Raw genomic sequence first — 9,096 nt, forward strand, 5'->3', positions numbered from 1 at the left:
TAGCTAGCTAAGAAGAAATTGCTAAGATTAGACAAATCAAACCGTTGTACTATAATGAAATGTAATGAAATGTAATACTACCTGCGGACCGAGTGCAGATGCGACCGCTCGCTCCAACCCGGAAGTCACATTAGATAACAGTTACTGAGTGGAGACAAAAGCGAGAATTGGACATGTGGAAAATGAAAGGGGCACTCCTAAATGATAATGTCAGACATAAGGATAATTCACTAAATCTTACCTAAGTCATTGTGTAAGAATAAGGCAAGGTTGTTACCTGGGCAGAGCCAGGTAACAAAGGGGGGATGGGTAAATAGTGTTCTAGAATAGGATGTGACTTACGGGATAATTAACTAATATTTTTTTTTTTTTAGCTAATAAACAGAACGAATAAGAAACTGTTTTATTAACCAAACCTGTATGTCCAAGATTTTATGCACTACAGGTGAACTGCAGGTGAAGTCACTCAATCCAGTCCCATAGGCCTGTTGGGGGGACCATACCAAGGACTCCTGGTGACAGGTAGCTGAAAGAGCTACCCGGATTCATATCGCACTGCGGGAGGGTAAGGCACATTTGACACTGTCGAACAATAACAGAGTTCGAGAGGAGAACTGGAATTAACAGAATTCTGGGGGCCATCTCTCGAATGAAAAATACCTTACCTGTCCTTTCCTCACTGTTGTTGTTCATAGAAGTGAAGATGTGTCTGGCTCTTGCTAAGCAATGTGTTCTAGGGGAGAGGGTGGGGCTTCACATGGAAGCTGTTCGTCTGAAGCTGTTTTATCGTGGGTGACATATTCCTGATACAGCACGTCCTACTAGATATGCGGAGAGTGGTAATTTGACCCATGGTTTAGACGGTGAGGATTTTGTTCCAAAATAGAAGAGATATCGGTGCAGGTTCCCATATTGATCGTGGACACAGGTCATAGCTCATGGGGAGAGAGGGCTATATGAATCCACTCACCTAGCATGGAAGAAGGTAGAGTTGAGTGGCATAAAGATACGCTTAACCCTTTAAATAGAAATGAAAGAGGATCAAGGGTTGTGGTAGGGAGATGACCAGGTCTTGGTCGACACCCTAGTACGGTTCTGGGTAGAGGAGTGTGGGTCGGTATGGTAAAGCTGTTCATGAAAGCAGGAATGCCAGATAATGACAGTTGTATTGATTTGCACTATTTATATCCCCAGGTTCCCCTTAAATCAAGACTTCCTCCCTTTACAGTGACAGGAGGAGAATATTACTGTCTGGCCCGGTACGGTACACATGGGAAATACGTGGGGGAAGTTAGTACTTGCAATAGGACAGAGAAGATGACCACTGACGAGACCATGTCTGAATTGACAGGCTGGTTGAACTCTGGGGATTTCAATAAAATAAAATGGGCCAGTGTTGACACCTAATGGTTGTGTGGGGTCATGTGCGTTGGATGTCTTTACACTCAGTCAGACAACAGGACATGAAGTTATCTAAAAGGGAAAAGAGAGGCACTCCATCTGGGTCATTTGATGACAAGGTATACATTGATAACATTGGGGTTCCAGGGGAGGTGCCAGATGAGTCAAAGCAAGAAATCAGATCCTAGCAGGATTAGAGTTAAGCATTTCCGGGGCTCTACTCTCACAAGAACGTGGACTGGATTAATTATAGTTATGATAATCAACAGCGCTTTAGCAGGAATACCAGAGGTGTTATTAAAGGTTTTGTAGAACAGACTGAAGCAACCAGCTGGAAGACCTGACAGAATAGAATTGCATTAGATAAAAGGGGGAAGTGGGCGTGATAATCAGGACCATGTCTTACATCCCAGGTAACACAGCTCCGGACGAATCAGTGCCCGAAGCCTCAGCTGTTTTGACCACCCTGGCTCACGGGTTGGCAGAAACTCTGGGGTGGATACTTCTCTGAACTAAATTGGGTTGACAGTATTTATGGAAAAATGTGGTGTTATGGGCTACCTTCACCTGTGTGACTGTGTTAGTTTTGTACGTGCGTGGTTGATTGCGTGTATGTATGAAAGTTATTGTTTCCAGGACTCTGGAGAGATCAATGACACTACAGATGGTGCGTTATGGGCCGATTCCAGGTTCTGACCCGTGGAGGACTGAAGGCATGTCTACAGAGGAAGTGGACGAATCTGGATCTGTCATTTGTGGGGAATTTATGTTTGATGAGAATAGTGTTGAGATGAAGGGGAATTAGATTGTAATTTGTTTCAATGATTAAAATGTTTTTTAATAAAGATTGTAACGAAAATCCTGAAAGAGGAGTTATGATTCTGATGTAGGTTTAAAAACAGTTGGAGTTAAGGTTAGATTTGATTAATGATGGGTGAAGAGTCGGATAAACATTTATAATAATATTTTTATTTTGTAGATTTGAATGTATAATATTTGATCAAAGGGAGGTTTGATAGAGGAAATTATGGTTGAAATGACTAATTATGTATACATTCCAATCAGAACTGACTAGTCCAAATGCTATAATGTACTGTACATGTGAATTTTCTCTCTTGCTCCCATTCCCAATTGTATATAATGTAGTCAGGAGTTTAGTAACAATGAAGGTCTGTTCTTTAGTTCATTCAGTTGTACAAATCTCCAGGTGGTGGGAACGGCCCATCTCCAGATTGTCTAGAATGTTGATTTATACTGACTGGCCTTGACTTCGTGCTGATAACGCGAAGGCTCAAGAGCTAGAGGGCCCCTCTACTTGTAAATAGAACGTTTGGAAAACGCTGACGTCATTTTCAGTTTGTAACCTGTGGAAATATGTGTATGCGTTTAGTACTCTCTTGAAATAAACGCTGTTACCTTTGGCTTTTAAGACTGGTCTCAATCTACTTCATGCATAATTAATGAACTTACAACTCATTAATGAATTAGAAATGAGTGCGAATTTGGTTTTGGCTATAAAACATACAGGAATTTAGAATTCCTCTATCAGAGACCCAGTTGTGATACAGCCTGGAATCGAACCAGGGTCTGTAGTGACGCCTCTATCACTGAGATGCACTGCCTTAGACCGCTGCTCACTAGGGAGCCCATGGTGATTCGTAGGGACAGAGATGTAGGGGCATGGGGAGGAATGTGCCACCTTCATAAAGCAAGGACTTCCTTACAGGATGTTAGGCAAAGGTATTGAACAGGAATATGTGAAACAGACTGTAAAGAGAATGATGGAGATGTGGCTGAGAGGGGTCAGAAGGGAGTGGGATTATCCAGTGTTGATGAGTGGGGAGGATTTGGCAGTAACAGATGAGAAGGCAGAGACGATGGCCGAAGTGTTTGTCCAAGTGCATAGCTCGGCTAATCTGTCAGAGGAGAGACAGACGGGGGGATAGAGAGAACGAGAGAGGAGCACCCTGGAGTGCTGGATAGGGAGGATGTAAATGATCCGTTGAATGCACCATTTACCATGGAAGAAATGAAAAGGGCAATAGGAAAGGCTGTGAAAGATGAGTTGTGTTAAGTCATGTTGACCCGTCTTAGAGATGAGGCACTGGATAAGGTATTGGGGTTGTACAACAGAGTGTTGGAGGAGGGGAAACTGTCAGGCAGCTGGAAGGAAGCAGTAGTGGTACCAATCCGGAAGCCAGGGAAGGGCCCACGAGGCCAACAAGCTATGGGCCAATAGCTTTAACATCACATGTATGGTAGATTATGGAAACTATGATTATGGAGAGGCTAACTAACTTCCTGGAGAGCAGGGGGCTAGTATCACCACATCAGAGTGGGTTCAGGAAGGGGAGGGGAACTCTGCTTCTAAGCAGAGCCCAGTGCTCTGCTTAGAAGCAGAGGTCAGGAAGGCTCAGGTGAACAAGGAGACTGTTGTGGCTGTCTTTTTTTGATGTGCAGAAGGAGTGTAATATAATGTGGAAGGAGGGGTTGCTAATCAAGCTTGATATTATGGGGGTAGAAGGAAGAACATACAACTGGATAAAGGACTTCCTCTTTGGAAAGTCTATCCAGGTGAAGGTGGTAGAGGTCGACCGATTATGATTTTTCAACGCCGATACCGATAACGATTGTTGGAGGGCCAAAAAAGCCGATATCGATTAATCGGCCGATTTTTATTTATTTATTTGTAATAATGACAATTACAACAATACTGAATGAACACTTATTTTAACTTAATATAATACATCAATAAAATCAATTTAGTCTCAAATAAATAATGAAACATGTTCAATTTGGTTTAAATAATGAAAAACAAAGTGTTGGAGGAAAAAGTAAAAGTGCAATATGTGCCATGTAAGAAAGCTAACGTTTAAGTTCCTTGCTCAGAACATGAGAACATATGAAAGCTGGTGGTTCATTTTAACATGAGTCTTCAATGTTCCCAGGTAAGAAATTTTAGGTTGTAGTTATTATAGGACTATTTCCCTCGATACCATTTGTATTTCATTAACCTTTGACTATTGGATGTTCTTATAGGCACTTTAGTATTGCCAGTGTAATAGTATAGCTTCCGTCCCTCTCCTCGCCCCTACCTGGGCTCGAACCAGGAACACAACGACAACAGCCACCCTCAAAGCAGCGTTACCCATGCAGAGCAAGGGGAACAACCACTCCAAGTCTCAGAGCGAGTACATTTGAAAAGCTATTAGCGTGCACCCCGCTAACAAGCTAGCCATTTCACTTCGGTTACACCAGCCTCATCTCGGGAGTTGATCGGCTTGAAGTCATAAACAGCGCAATGCTTGACGCACAGTGAAGAGCTGCTGGCAAAATGCACAAAAGTGCTGTTTGAATGAATGCTTACGAGCCTGCTGCTGCCTACCACCGCTCAGTCAGATTCTTGTATGCTTGTATGCTCAGTCAGATTATATGCAAAGAAGGACACGCTAGATAAACTAGTAATATCATCAACCATCTGTAGTTAACTAGTGATTATGATTGATTGATTGTTTTTCATAAGATAAGTTTAATGCTAGCTAGCAACTTACCTTGGCTTACTGAATTTGCAGGCAGTCTCCTTGTGGAGTGAAACGAGAGGCAGGTGGTTATAGCGGTGGACTATTTAACTGTAAGGTTGCAAGATTGGTTCCCCCGAGCTGACCAGGTGAAAATCTGTCGTTCTGCCCCTGAACGAGGCAGTTAACCCACCATTCCTAGGCCGTCATTGAAAATAAGAATGTGTGCTTAACTGATTTGCCTAGTTAAATAAAGATTAAATAAAGGTGTAAAAAAAAAAATATATATACAGTATATACAAAACATCGGCCAAATCGGTGTCCAAAAATACCGATTTCCAATTGTTATGAAAACTTGAATTAATTCATCGGCCATTCCGATTAATCGGTCGACCTCTAGACGGTGGGGAAGTCTCCATCAGTCAGCTACCTGGTGGATAACAGTACACCGCAGAGGAGTGTGATTAGTCCTCTGTTGTTCTCAATCATGATCAATGATGTTTACTCTCAGGTACGGACGGATATTGGGAGTTAGTTATTTGCAGATGATGGAGCCTTATGAAAGAGGGGAAGAAATGTGCCATACATAGTCAGGAAGGTGCAGGAAGCAATTGATGAGGTATAATGTTGGGCATTAATGTGGGGACTCTGTAGAGAAAACTCTGTTCTTTACTAGGAGGAAGGTGGGAGATGAGGTACGCTTGAGGTTATATGGGAGAAACTTGGAGAGGGTTCCTTGGGGTGTACTTTGGAGAGGGTTCCTCAGGTTCCTTGGGGTGTACTTTGACACTAGGCTGACATGGGCAGAACACATTGAGAGAGTGGTGGGAAAGTGTAAGAAGGTACTAAATGTGATGCGCTGTCAGACAGGGAAGGAGTGGGGGGCTGGGCGTTTCTCATTGAGGACCATGTCTGTTGCATTCATCCGATCTGTAATAGACTATGGCATTATAGTGTATGACTCGGCAGCCCAGACCTCACTGGAAAGGCTAGTTGTCATACAGGGGACAAGGAGTCACAATATGTAATGGGGCGTTTCGGACCTCCCCAGTGTCCGCACTACAGGTGGAGATGGGGGTTATGCCATTGCAGATTAGGGGACAGCAGCTGGCCAAAAAATTATTTGGTCAATCTACAGGGACATGGGTGTCTCATCCTGCAAAATGGATTCTACAGGCATGCTGGGAACATGAGCGAGGACAGAACACAAGCTTTTGGTGGGTGGGTAATACCCAGGCAAGGGAGATGGGACTGTATGGAAGGGAGTTTAGCCCCACGATAGCTATTCCTGTGACCCCATCATGGCTACTCGTATATAAAGACAGATCACCTGGCTGTATATACGGCAGAGCTGATGGCCGTATTGTTGGCCTTGCAATGGGTGGAGGAAGTCAAGACAGAGTAGCTATTTGCTCTGACTCATGTGCAGTGTTGATGAGTCTGCAGTCCTTTAGCTCACGTAGCAGACAAGACCTGCTGTATGAGGTACTACAAACCCATGGCAGGGTTAGACAGATGGGTATACAGACAAGATTTACTTGTCTGTATACCAGTGGACAGTGGACAGTGGTGGTGCAGAGATGACAGGAGCAGTGGAATAGAGACACTAAGGGCAGGCATCTATTCCAAGTACAGAGGAAAGTCAGGGACAGGAGGATGGCAGGAAGAGACAGAAGAGAGGAGGCTATTTTTACAAGACTAAGGGTGGGACACAGCCAGTTGAATAGGACTTTAAATGTGATAGGAAGCATCCAACAGGAAAGTGTGATTATTGCCAGGAAACAGAGACAGTGGAGCATGTACAGTACTGATACAGTATGAGAGGGAACGAGAGAGGCTGAGATCCAGTATGAGGGAGAAGAAGCTACAGGAAATGAGTTTAAAGAGCATACTTAGTAGAACGTCATTAAATACAGTCTGAAATATTTATATTTTTGGGGCTGGCAGGTAGGATATTTGTATTTATTATGGATCCCCATTAGCTGCTGCCTAGGCAGCAGTGTATGCATGTGTTTGTGCCTATGTTTGTGTTGCTTCACAGTCCCCGCTGTTCCATTAGGTGTTTTTTAATCTGTTTTTTAAATCTAATTTTCAGTAACTTGATGTGGAATAGAGTTCCATGTGGTCATGGCTCGATGTAGTACTGTGCGCCTCCCAAAAACTGTTCTGGACTTGGGGACTGTGAAGAGACCTCTTGTGGCATGTCTTGTGGGGTGTGCATGGGTGTCCGAGCTGTGTGCCAGTAGTTCAAACAAACAGCTTGGTGCATTCAAAATGTCAATACCTCTCCTAAATACAAGTAGTGATGAAGTCAATCTCTCCTCCACTTTGAGCCAGGAGAGATTGACATGCATATTATTAATATTAGCTCTCTGTGTACATCCAAGGGCCAGTTGTGCTGCCCTGTTCTGAACCAATTGCAAAGTCCTTTTTTTGTGGCACCTGACCACACGACCGAACAGTAGTTCAGGTGCGACAAAACTAGGGCCTGTAGGACCTGCCTTGTTGATAGTGTTGTTAAGAAGGCAGAGCAGCACTTTATTATGGACATATTTCTCCCCATCTTAGCTACTGTAGTATCAATATGTTTTGACCATGACAGTTTACAACCCAGGGTTACTCCAAGCAGTTTAGTTATCTCAACTTGCTCAATTTCCACGTTATTTATTACAATATTTAGTTGACGTTTAGGGTTTAGTGAATGATTTGTCCCCAATACAATGCTTTTAGTTTTAGAAATATTTAGGACTAACTTATTGCTTGCCACCCACTCTGAAACTAACTGCAACTCTTTAAGTGTTGCAGTCATTTCAGTTGCTGTAGTAGCTGACGTGGATAGTGTTGAGTCATAGACACGTTGTCTTTACTCAAAGTCAGTGGCATGTCGTTAGTAAAGATTGAAAAAAGCAAGGGGCCTAAACAGCTACTCTGGGGAATTCCGGATTCTACCTGGATTATGTTTGAGAGGCTTTCATTAAAAAACACCCTCTGTGTTCTGTTGAACAAGTAACTATTTTTCCACATTATAGCAGGGGGTGTAAAGCCATAAGCTGCACTGTAGTCTAACAAGACAGCCCCCACAATCATTTTATCATCAATTTCTCTCAGCCAATAATCAGTCATTTGTGTAAGTGCTGTGCTTGTTGAGTGTCCTTCCCTATAAGCGTGCTGCAAGTCTGTTGTCCATGTTAATCCACTTTGGCAAGCATTGTGGACCATTGCAGTGCTATATATACAGTGCATTCGGAAAGTATTCAGACCCCTTGACTTTTTCCACATTTGTTACATTACAGCCTTGTTCTAAAATGGATGAAATTGTTTTCCCCACTCATCAATCTACACACAATACCCCATAATGACAAAGCAAAAACAGGTTTTTAGACATTTTTGCATATGTATTAAGAATAAAAAACTGAAATCACATTTACATAAGTATTCAGACCCTTTGCTCAGTACTTTGTTGAAGCACCTTTGGCAGTGATTACAGCCTCAAGTCTTCTTGGGTATGACGCTACAAGCTTGGCACACATCTATTTGGGGAGTTTTTCCCATTTTTCTCTGCAGATCCTCTTAAGCTCTGTCAGGTTGGATGGTAAGCGTTGCTGCACAGCTATTTTCAGGTGTCTCCAGAGATCGGGTTCAAGACCGGGCTCTGGCTGGGCTGCTCAAGGACATTGAGACTTGTCCCAAAGCCATTCCTGCGTTGTCTTGGCTGTGTGCTTAGGGTCGTTGTCCCGTTGAAAGGTAAAAGTTTTGCCCTAGTCTAAGGTCCCGAGCGCTCTGGAGCAGGTTTTCATCAAGGATCTCTTTGTGCGTTACTCCATTCACCTTTCCCTAATTTTTCCCACCGTAGGGATGGTGCCATGTGTCCCCCAGACGTGACACTTGGCATTCAGGCCAAAGAGTTCAATCTTGGTTTCATTATACCAGCCGGCAGTCATGTGCCATTCACTGAATTAATGGCTTGCGCCTGGCCACTCTCCCATAAAAGCCTGATTGGTGGAGTGCTGCAGAGATGATTGTCCTTCTGGAAGGTTATCCCATGTCCACAGAGAAACTCTGGAGCTCTGTCAGAGTGATCATCGGGTTCTTGGTCACCTCCCTGACCAAGGCCATCTCTCCCGATTGCTCAGTTTGGCCAGCTTTAGGAAGAGACTTGGTGGTTCCAAACTTCTTT

Source organism: Oncorhynchus nerka, linkage group LG14, assembly GCF_034236695.1.
Source record: "Oncorhynchus nerka isolate Pitt River linkage group LG14, Oner_Uvic_2.0, whole genome shotgun sequence".
Lineage (NCBI taxonomy): Eukaryota > Metazoa > Chordata > Actinopteri > Salmoniformes > Salmonidae > Oncorhynchus > Oncorhynchus nerka.